This window comes from Pseudophryne corroboree, chromosome 12, assembly GCF_028390025.1.
Source record: "Pseudophryne corroboree isolate aPseCor3 chromosome 12, aPseCor3.hap2, whole genome shotgun sequence".
Taxonomy (NCBI): domain Eukaryota; kingdom Metazoa; phylum Chordata; class Amphibia; order Anura; family Myobatrachidae; genus Pseudophryne; species Pseudophryne corroboree.
In genome coordinates this window covers 96,491,503-96,502,643 of record NC_086455.1, presented here as the reverse complement: position 1 = coordinate 96,502,643, position 11,141 = coordinate 96,491,503, and the positions used below count along the sequence as shown (strand labels likewise).

Genomic DNA, 11,141 nt, shown 5'->3' with positions numbered 1-11,141 from the left:
CTTGTCCAACAGGTCCCACTGGAACACTCTGGCATGGAACCTGAAAAACTGAATGGCCTCGTAGGCCGCAACCATCTTCCCCAGCAACCGAATGCATTGATGGAATAACACTCTTGCTGGTTTCAGAATTTGTTTGACCAAACTCTGGATCTCCATAGCCTTTCCACTGGAAGAAAGCCTGTTCTGTGTCCAGTATGACTCCCAAAAACAACAACCGCGTCATTGGCACCAACTCGATTTTGGCAAGTTTAGGAGCCAACCATGTTGTTGAAGAACTGTCAGGGAGAGTAGATATTTTGAATAATCTTCATGACCACGGTATGTCCTATGCAAAATAGGTATGATTTGGGATAGGGCTTGGGAGGGCCGCTGCTCAGGCACATCTCTGTCAAGTAAAGGAGATTCAACTGAGGCAGCACAAGGGAACTCTCATCTGGGGACAACAACTGCATTGAGAACACATATTTTCAGATGAACAAGGGAGGGCAGAAGGCTGCCTAATACTGAAGCACCCCCAAACAACAAACCATATGCAACAACTAGTAAAAGCATTCCTGGGAGATGGTCTGCAGAAGACGGATTTGCATACGGTGATGTCATCCAAGCAGTGGGCCAAAGTTGGCTGGAACCCTCATCTGCATATGAAAAGAGAAAAGGGGTATGCAGGGCATGGCGGCCTTTTGCGGCGCTTGGATGACCCCTCGTTCGCATTAAACACCTCCACCCTCCTTCGGTGTGGGGCTCATGTTGGCTATGCCCCAGCTCCTGATTTCTTGCAGCAGCTGGGCACTGTAACAGCTCCAGAGCTGCTCTGTAAGGCAAGTAAAAGGGTGTGGGCCCTGCAGCACTACCTGTAGTTCGCATTGTGCGTTGGAAGGCACAAAGTAAGCAGACAGGAGAAGTCAGGATAGTGCGCAAGGGCATAGAAGGGAGTAGCTCAAGAAAAGAGAAGTGGAAACAGACAGCAAACTAGGCTGGAGAGAGACCTGAGACAAAGAGATCTGAATTATACGAGAGCCGACCAGGGGAAACACAAATTATGCAGTCAAGTTTCCCACATTTGGGGAAATTGCAGGAGCAGCACATCCAGAGTGCAATGGGTGAGCCTTGCCCTGGGAGAAGCACCTTCCTGATCATAGTATCTCACCTGGCAGGTAAGTAGGAGTTGTGCTAGAGCTGGGGAGGGTCGCTGCTCGGGCACCCCCCTGTCAAGTGAAGGAGATCCAACTGAGGCAGCACAAGGGAACTCTCGAAAGAAGAACAAGGCTAGAGGAAGATCTGAGACAAAGAAATCTGACTTTTACCAGAGCTGACCAGAGGAAAGCACAAACACAGTCCCCAACTACCACAAATAATGCAGTCGAGTTTCCCACATTTGGGGAAATCACAGGGGTCAGCATACCCAGAATGCAATGGATGAACCTCACCCTGGGAGAACAATCTTCATGACCATGGTATCTCCTATGCAAAATAAGTATGATTTGGGATGGGGCTGTGGAGGGCCGCTGCTCAGGCACATCTCTGTCAAGTAAAGGAGATTCAACTGAGGCAGCACAAGGGAACTCTCATCTGGGGACAACAACTGCAGGGAAAACACATATTTTCAGATGAACATGGGAGGGCAGAAGGCTGCCTAATACTGAAGCACCCCCAAACAACAAACCAAATGCAACAACTAGTACAAGCATTCCTGGGGGAAGGTCTGCAGAAGACGGATTTGCATATGGTGATGTCATCCAAACAGTGGGCCAAAGTTGGCTGGAACCCTCATTTGCATATGAAAAGAGAAAAGGGGTATGCAGGGCATGGCGGCCTTTTGCAGCGCTTGGATGACCCCTAGTTCGCATTAAACACCCCCACCCTCCTTCGGTGTGGGGCTCATGTTAGCCATGCCCCAGCCCCTGAAGCATTCAAGCTGATTTCTTGCAGCAGCTGGGCACTGTAACAGCTCCAGAGCTGCTCTGTAAGGCAAGTAAAAGGGTGTGGGCCCTGCAGCACTACCTGTAGTTCGCATTGTGCATTGGAAGGCACAAAGTAAACAGACGGGAGGAGAAGTCAGGATAGTGCATAAGGGTATAGAAGGGAGGGGCTCAAGAAAAAAGAAGTGGATACAGACAGCAAACTAGACTGGAGAGAGACCTGAGACAAAGAGATCTGAATTATACGAGAGCCGACCAGGGGAAACATAAATTATGCAGTCAAGTTTTCCACATTTGGGCAAATCGCAGGGACAGCACACCCAGAGTGCAATGGGTGAGCCTTGCCCTGGGAGAAGCACCTTCCTGTTCATAGTATCTCACCTTGCAGGTAAGTAGGAGTTGGGCTAGAGCTGGGGAGGGTCGCTGCTCGGGCACCCCCCTGTCAAGTGAAGGAGATCCAACTGAGGCAGCACAAGAGAACTCTCGAAAGAAGAGCAAGGCTAGAGGAAGATCTGAGACAAAGAAATCTGACTTTTACCAGAGCTGACCAGAGGAAAGCACAAACACAGTCCCCGACTACCACAAATAATGCAGTCGAGTTTCCCACATTTGGGGAAATCACAGGGGTCAGCATACCCAGAATGCAATGAATGAACCTCACCCTGGGAGAACAATCTTCATGACCATGGTATCTCCTATGCAAAATAAGTATGATTTGGGATAGGGCTGGGGAGGGCCGCTGCTCAGGCACATCTCTGTCAAGTAAAGGAGATTCAACTGAGGCAGCACAAGAAAACTCTCATGTGGGGACAACAACTGCAGGGAAAACACATATTTTCAGATGAACATGGGAGGGCAGAAGGCTGCCTAATACTGAAGCACCCCCAAACAACAAACCAAATGCAACAACTAGTGCAAGCATTCCTGGGGGAAGGCATGCAGCAGATGGATTTGCATATGGTTATGTAATCCAAGCAGTGGGTGAAAGTTGTCTTCAACCCTCGTCTGCATATGAAAAGAGAAAAGGGGCGTGCAGGGCATGGCGGCCTTTTGCGGTGCTTGGATGACCCCTCGTTCGCATTAAACACCTCCACCCTCCTTCGGTGTGGGGCTCATGTTGGCCATGCCCCAGCTCCTGAAGCATTCAAGCTGATTTCTTGCAGCAGCTGGGCACTGTAACAGCTCCAGAGCTGCTCTGTAAGGCCAGTAAAAGGGTGTGGGCCCTGCAGCACTACCTGTAGTTCGCATTGTGCATTGGAAGGCACAAAGTAAGCAGACGGGATAAGTCAGGATAGTGCGCAAGGACATAGAAGGGAGGGGCTCAAGAAAAGAAAAGTGGAAACAGACAGCAAACTAGGCTGGAGAGAGACCTGAGACAAAGAGATCTGAATTATATGAGAGCCGACCAGGGGAAACACAAATTATGCAGTTAAGTTTCCCACATTTGGGGAAATCGCAGGGGCAGCACACCCAGAGTGCAATGGGTGAGCCTTGCCCTGGGAGAAGCACCTTCCTGATCATAGTATCTCACCTGGCAGGTAAGTAGGAGTTGGGCTAGAGCTGGGAAGGGTCGCTGCTCGGGAACCCCCCTGTCAAGTGAAGGAGATCCAACTGAGGCAGCACAAGGGAACTCTCGAAAGAAGAACAAGGCTAGAGGAAGATCTGAGACAAAGAAATCTGACTTTTACCAGAGCTGACCAGAGGAAAGCACAAACACAGTCCCCGACTACCACAAATAATGCAGTCGAGTTTCCCACATTTGGGGAAATCACAGGGGTCAGCATACCCAGAATGCAATGAATGAACCTCACCCTGGGAGAACAATCTTCATGACCATGGTATCTCCTATGCAAAATAAGTATGATTTGGGATAGGGCTGGGGAGGGCCGCTGCTCAGGCACATCTCTGTCAAGTAAAGGAGATTCAACTGAGGCAGCACAAGGGAACTCTCATCTGGGGACAACAACTGCAGGGAGAAACCAATAATTGAAATCTGTAACCACACCTTACCCCCTCAAATGCCATGCAATAAATTACCTTAAAAACAACCAGGCATTCCACAAAGATTAAACTGGGTCTATATCATTCAAACCTTTAAAAAAAGTACTTAAAAATCACATACTATGCAATAATGTTTCAATTTGCATAACCCAGCAGAATTAGCTTTGCATATATAGATATAGTGCAGCAGAATATATTGGTGGTTGTAGTCAATTGTAATTACCTGTAGGTGACAAGAAGAGAAGAAACGTCAATTCACAATTGATATCAGCTGAATATAAATTAATGCTGATTGAACGCTGCTGTTATGTGTCAATTTTATCACGCTTTGATAAAAATGCACGTTTAGATCAATAAATGCACAGCCAAACGGCTTTGCACAGCCTACACCATTGGACTTAAGTAGAAGACTATTACAAGTGAAACCAATAATTGAAATCTGTAACCACACCCCACCCCCTCAAATGCCAGGCAATAAATTACCTTAAAAACAACAACCAGGCATTCCACAAAGATTAAACTGGGTCTATATCATTCAAAACTTTAAAAAAAGTACTTCAAAATCACATACTATGCAATAATGTCTCAATTTGCATTACCCAGCAGAATTAGCTTTGCATATATAGATATAGTGCAGCAGAATATATTGGTGGTTGTAGTCAATTGTAATTACTCAGCAGAATTAGCTTTGCATATATAGATATAGTGCAGCAGAATATATTGGTGGTTGTAGTCGATTGTAATTACCCAGCAGAATTAGCTTTGCATATATAGATATAGTGCAGCAGAATATATTGGTGGTTGTAGTCATTTGTAATTACCCAGCAGAATTAGCTTTGCATATATATAGTGCAGCAGATTATATTGGTGGTTGTAGTCAATTGTAATTACCCAGCAGCAGCTCTACTGCACTCAACATCACCAGTGCTCACAATATATATAATGCTATATACTATGCCATAGTGGTGCTTACTATATAACACCTCCTACTGCGTTCCCCCTGGCAATGAGCATGACACCCAGAGAGTGAAACCCCTGGCAATGAGCATGACACCCAGCATGTGAAACTCTTGGCATTGAGCAGTTTTTGTAAAAGTAATTAGAAGCTTTACTGTAGGGCATAGTGTATCACAGATATTGTGGTGAGTGACATAATATGTTCCAAAGGGCATTAATGTGTGGGGCTTAACATGGTGGAAATTACTGTACTTTTTTCCCTGTGGTGGCCGAGGTCTGTTGGTGCAGGGTCAAGAACTGGGGTGTAAGGTAGTCTTTGCCTGCAAGGCTATGCCCATTTTATGGAGACCATACCCATTTTTGCGAGGTCACGCCCCCCCCATCCCGTCCGGAGCGCTCACGCAAATATAGTTTTTATATATATATATATATATATATATATATATGTGGGAGGGGCACCATTTTTAATGCCAATGGTGGCGGGGGGCACGCATTTTTAAATCTCGCATTTGAAGCCAAATTGTTTAGAAACAGCCCTGCAAGAAAATATCTGCAAATCCAATGTTACCATAAGTGTGGCATATACCTGCGCTTGCTCGCGGGGTGAGAGCATCTCCCTATTTGAATTCAGCGATATGAATAGAGGTTGTGCAGCAGCTACAGAAAGGGTTAATCTCTGCTGCTTGTCACTAAATTACATTGTTGCAATTTTAGCTGGGAGTTGCAATAATTACTCTAATACATAACACAGCCAACACTTCTATATTCACACAATATACTGCATAGTGAATATTGAAGTGGTGCTTACTAAACAGCACCTCCTACTGCATTCCACATCACCGCTGGTCACACTCATATCAGGCCCATAATGCTGTATACTATGCCATAGTGGTGCTTACTATATAACACCAGGTGCTGTGCAGTGGTCAAAACACACTAACTGGTCCCATGCTGTTGTTGAACTAAAGGCCTATACACACGATGAGATTCGGTCTATGCTAATAGGTTTAAAAAGGTTACATAAAAGCTACTTTATGTATTTATTCATTAAAGTTTTTAAGTTGTAATTTACAACCATACAATGATATGATATATAATGTATCGTATAATCATTACATAATGTTGATGGCATTGAATTGTCTCTGCCTTGACTAGTGGCAGCAGCTTCAGCACTAGGTGGAAGTGGATCTTGATCTTTCCCTATTTTACCCTCCACCTTTTTGTTCTCCATTTTTTAATGTGTGGAATTATATGCAAGTAATATATCTGGAATTAGACGGTGGTAATGTCTGGAATTAGATACCACTAGATAGATACCAGACATCACTGTGACTGGAATGAGGACATATGCACAGTGACAGGACACTACCACAGCACCCTACAGCAGCCATATGCGGCACAAGACACTGGAGTATTAGTAATGTACTGTAGTACACTGAGCACCACAAGACAATGAGCAGTGATACGGAGCACTGATGAGATTACTAGAACTGACACTGAGCAGCCAGATGCAGCACTGGACTATTAGTAATGTTCTGTAGTATACTGAGCACCACAATGCAGCACAAGACAATGAGCAGTGATACTGAGCATTGATGAGGATACTAGAACTGACACTGAGCAGCAAGATGCAGCACTGGACTATTAGTAATGTACTGTAGTATACTGAGCACCACAATGCAGCACAAGACAATGAGCAGTGATACTGAGCACTGATGAGGATACTACTGAGAACTGACACTGAGCAGGAGAGACACACTACAATTTCATCTTGCGCCTCTTTTTTTATTTATCTTTGCATCATGTGCTGTTTGGGGCTATTTTTTTAAGTGCCATCCTGTCTGACACTGCAGTGCCACTCCTAGATGGGCCAGGTGTTTGTGCTGCCCACTTGGGTCGCTTAGCTTAGTCATCCAGGGACCTTGGTGCAAATTTTAGGACTAAAAATAATATTGTGAGGTGTGAGGTGTTCAGAATAGACTGGAAAGGAGTAGAAATTATGGTTATTGAGCTTAATACTATAGGATCAAAATTACCCCCAAATTCTATGATTTTAGCTGTTTGAGGTTTAAAAAAAAAATCACCCGAATCCAACACCCGAAAGGGTGGTTTTGCCAAAACGCGTCCGTATCCAAAACACAACTGAGGATCCGAATCCAAAACCAAAACTTGAAACACAAAAAATGCCCGCTGCACATCTCTAGTTAGAGGAGAAGCATGTAGCCTTGTAGACTATGCACAGCTATATCTAGAAAAATATACAATCTAATCTTTAACCAACCAATGCAAGAAAGTATTTAATGTGAAAATATGAAACACTAGACTAATTGGAGGTGCGCCCTAAAGCAAATTACAATGTTAGGATTAGGGGGTTCGGAAAGACCTCTAGTGTATACACTACTATATACATTTTAAGATAGGAAGGTACAAATTACATATTCACATTGCATCTATGGGCTGGATTCAAATGTCCCTTTCCTCCCTCAATAGCGCCCGTCAGCAGCTATTCTAATGTTGCTGCCAACGGGTGCGACATGTTTATTTCAGCTCGCTACCCCCAGGGGAAACAAGCTGAAATGTGTGCAAAGAGACCCACTTGGGCAACCAAACGGTGTCTTTTCACGATCGCGCCCATTACTTTATTCAGGTTTAGGTGCTTTGTGCACCTAAACCAGAGTGTAATGGGCGCAATAATTGGGGGCATTTGAATTTCCCTTATATGTGTGTGTGTGATATACACACAGACACACATACTGTATTTCTTTATATAATGGACACCTCAGTTTCTATTCATTCATGTCCTGCCCACTACTCTGTTAGACCCCTTCCCCTCTACTTTTCTGACCCCAAACGCTACTCATTCTTGTTGAGTGCTGGTGGGCCCATTCAGAATTTTGCTATGGGGCCCACAAAGGTCTAGTTACGCCACTGGGCAGGGTTATAGAGGAGGCGGTGCAAGGCATCCTGGGAACAGTCAAAGCTTTAGCCTGTTGGTGCCTTGGATCAAGATCCAACTCTACACCCCGATGTTAGTGTAGTGCCTTTTGGGGTTAAGGTTTTACAGAAAGTTACAGGTTTTTTTAATTTAGTAAAATATGCCCCATTTTAAAGATAGGGCATTTAAATTTGTTGCACCTGTGCCGTAAATAGCAGCCTGCAGGGCATGTACAGTGGCTTCATTTGGGTGCACATACATTGCCGGCTCCTGGTCGCAAACTGAAATTATTGTGTGTAAGTGGAATTAGCGGTGTGTATGTCACACGCTGTGTGATTATTATCCTGCATCTATACATACATGCGCTGACACCTGGACATACACCAACATTCCCACACCTGCATCTATACATACACATGCTGACACCTGGACATACACCAACATACAAGCACCTGCATCTATATATACACACGCTGACAAATGGACATACACTGACGTACCCACACTTGCATCTATACATACATGCAGTGACATCTGGACATACAAGCACCTGCATCTATACATACACGCGCTGACACCTGAACCTACACTGACGTTCCCTCACCTGCATCTATACATACACATTCTGACACCTGGACATACACAGACGTACCCACACCTGCATCTATACATACACGCGTTGACACCTGGACGTACACTGACGTACACACACCTACATCTATATATGCATGGATGCAAATGTGGGTACGTCTGTATACGTCCAGGTGTTAGCATGTGTATGTATAGATGTTAGGTGTGGGTACATCAGTGTATGTCCAAGTGTCAGCACATGTATGTATAGATTCACATGTGGGTAAGCTGGTGTACGTCCACGTGTCAGCATGTGTAGGTATAGATGCAGGTGTGGGTACGTTGGTGTACGTTTAGGGGTCAGCGTGTTTATGTATAGATGTTGGTGTGTGTATGTCAGTGTACGTACAGATATAGGTGTGTGTATGTATGTATGTATGTATATGTATAGAGGAAGGTGTGATACATACATATAACACATACATGATAGATACATACATATATCACACACACGATAGATAGATAGATAGATAGATAGATAGATAGATAGAACACATACATACAAGATAGATACATACATACATACATACATGATAGATACATATATACACACACATACGATAGATAGATAGATAGATAGATAGATACAAATATATATATATATATATATATCTATCACAAACATATATGATTCATACATATATCACACACACATACATGATACATACATGAGAAAGACCTGGGATGGTGATGAGGCCCGGGCCCCCTGCTGATGTTGCGTTGAGGAAGGCAGTGTTCCAGGGCGGATGCCAGTCGGGGAGAGCGTCGCGCAACCCGGGAAAAATACTGCTGAGGAGCTACATCTGGAAGAGCCCCAGGGAGGGAGAGTGCCACATGCCCCATCCTGCGCGGCACACTCTGCAGGCCTGCACATGGGAAGGGAGTCCTCTGGCCACACATACTCACCCTGCTGCTGAAGCCCCGCTGCTGTCCCCATCAGCGCTCTCCAGTGGGGAGCGGGGCCAGGATGAACCTCAACCTGTGAGGACTATCTTCATGATCAAGAGATCTCATATGCAAGATAAGTATGTGTTGGGATAGGGCTGGGTATGGCGGCTGCTCGGGCACACCCCCGTTAAGTTAAGGAGATTTAACTGAGGAAGCACAAGGGGACTCTCGTCTGGGGACAACAACTGCAGGGAGACCACATCTTTTCAGATGAACATGGGAGGGCGGAAGGCTGCCTAATACTGAAGCACCCTCAGACATTAAACCATATGCAACAACTATTGCAAGCATTCCTGGGGGAAGGTCTGCAGCAGACGGATTTGCATACGGTGATCCAAGCAGTGGGCCAAAGTTGGCTGGAACCCTCATCTATATATGAAAAGAGAAAAGGGGCATGCAGGGCATGGCGGCCTTTTGCGGCGCTTGGATAACCCCAAGTTTGCATTAAACACCCCCACCCTCCTTCGGTGTGGGGCTCATGTTGGCCATGCCCAAGCCCCTGAAGCATTCAAGCTGATTTCTTGCAGCAGCTGGGCACTGTAACAGCTTCAGAGCTGCTCTACAAGACAAGTAAAAGGGTGTGGGCCCTGCAGCACCACCTGTAGTTTGCATTCACACATATATAGGACATCATCTCTTATATGCCCCAGGGTCAATAAAATAGTATCCTTATCTAGGCTATCCATCCCCTCAGATAAGGTATTCGTCCATGCCGCTACAGCACTACACACCCAGGCCGACGCAATTGCTGGTCTTAGTAAGTAATGTGTATAAATGGTCTTCAGGTTAATCTCCTGTTTGCGGTCAGCACACTCTTTGAGGGTAGCCGTATCCTGGAACGGGAGGGCTACCTTCTTGGATAAGCGTGTTAATGCTTTGTCCACCCTAGGGGAGGATTCCCATCGTAACCTATCCGTTGATGGGAAAGGATACGCCATAAGAATCCTTTTGGAAATCTGCAGTCTTTTATCTGGAGATTCCCAAGCTTTTTCACATAACTCGTTCAGCTCGTGTAAGGGGGGAAAGGTTACCTCAGGCTTCTTTCCCTTGTACATATGTACCCTCTTCTCAGGGACAGGGGGTTCCTCTGTGATGTGCAAAACATCTTTAATTGCCATAATCATAAATCGAATGGATTTTGCCAATTTTGGCTGTAACTTTGCATCATCGTAATCGACCCTGGAGTCAGAATCTGTGTCGGTATCTGTGTCAACAATCTGGGATAGTGGGCGCTTATGAGACCCTGACAGTCCCTGCAACATAGGATCAGGCATGGGTTGAGACCCTGACTGTCCCAAAGCTTCTGCCTTGTCTAATCTTTTGTACAATGAGTTTACACTAGCATTTAAAACATTCCACATATCCATCCAATCAGCTGTCGGCGGAGACACCACATTCATTTGCTCCCGCTCCTCTCTAATATAGCCTTCTTCCTCAGACATGTCGACACACGTGTACCGATACACCACACACACAGGGAATGCTTTTTCTGAAGACAGTTTCCCCACAAGGCCCTTTGGAGAGACAGAGAGAGAGAGTATGCCAGCACACACCCCAGCGCTATATAACCCAGGAATAACACAGTAACTTAATGTCTGCCCAGTAGTGCTGCTGTATGTAATTTGCGAATTATGTGCCCCCCCCCCCCTCTTTTCAACCCTCTTGTCTAACGTGGTATAAGCAGGGTAGAGTCCGGGGAGCTTCCTCTCAGCGGTGCTGTGGAGAAAAAATGGCGCTGGTGAGTGCTGAGG

General features: G+C 45.5%; 5 non-coding genes and 1 pseudogene across 5 annotated transcripts; all 6 read right to left on the bottom strand.

Moving 5' to 3' along the window:
- Nucleotides 1-999: 999 nt before the first annotated feature.
- Nucleotides 1,000-1,162, bottom strand: LOC134981379 (U1 spliceosomal RNA). Its single transcript, XR_010190577.1, has one exon. It is a non-coding gene; the product is annotated as a U1 spliceosomal RNA (small nuclear RNA).
- Nucleotides 1,163-1,314: 152 nt separating this feature from the next.
- LOC134981838 (U1 spliceosomal RNA) lies at nucleotides 1,315-1,478 on the bottom strand. Its single transcript, XR_010190747.1, has one exon. It is a non-coding gene; the product is annotated as a U1 spliceosomal RNA (small nuclear RNA).
- A 674-nt stretch (nucleotides 1,479-2,152) lies between these two features.
- On the bottom strand, nucleotides 2,153-2,315 carry LOC134981466 (U1 spliceosomal RNA). The gene has a single exon (XR_010190629.1). It is a non-coding gene; the product is annotated as a U1 spliceosomal RNA (small nuclear RNA).
- A 152-nt stretch (nucleotides 2,316-2,467) lies between these two features.
- On the bottom strand, nucleotides 2,468-2,631 carry LOC134981857 (U1 spliceosomal RNA). The gene has a single exon (XR_010190763.1). It is a non-coding gene; the product is annotated as a U1 spliceosomal RNA (small nuclear RNA).
- Nucleotides 2,632-3,323: 692 nt separating this feature from the next.
- On the bottom strand, nucleotides 3,324-3,465 carry LOC134981436 (U1 spliceosomal RNA; annotated as a pseudogene).
- A 152-nt stretch (nucleotides 3,466-3,617) lies between these two features.
- LOC134981856 (U1 spliceosomal RNA) lies at nucleotides 3,618-3,781 on the bottom strand. The gene has a single exon (XR_010190762.1). It is a non-coding gene; the product is annotated as a U1 spliceosomal RNA (small nuclear RNA).
- Nucleotides 3,782-11,141: the final 7,360 nt, after the last annotated feature.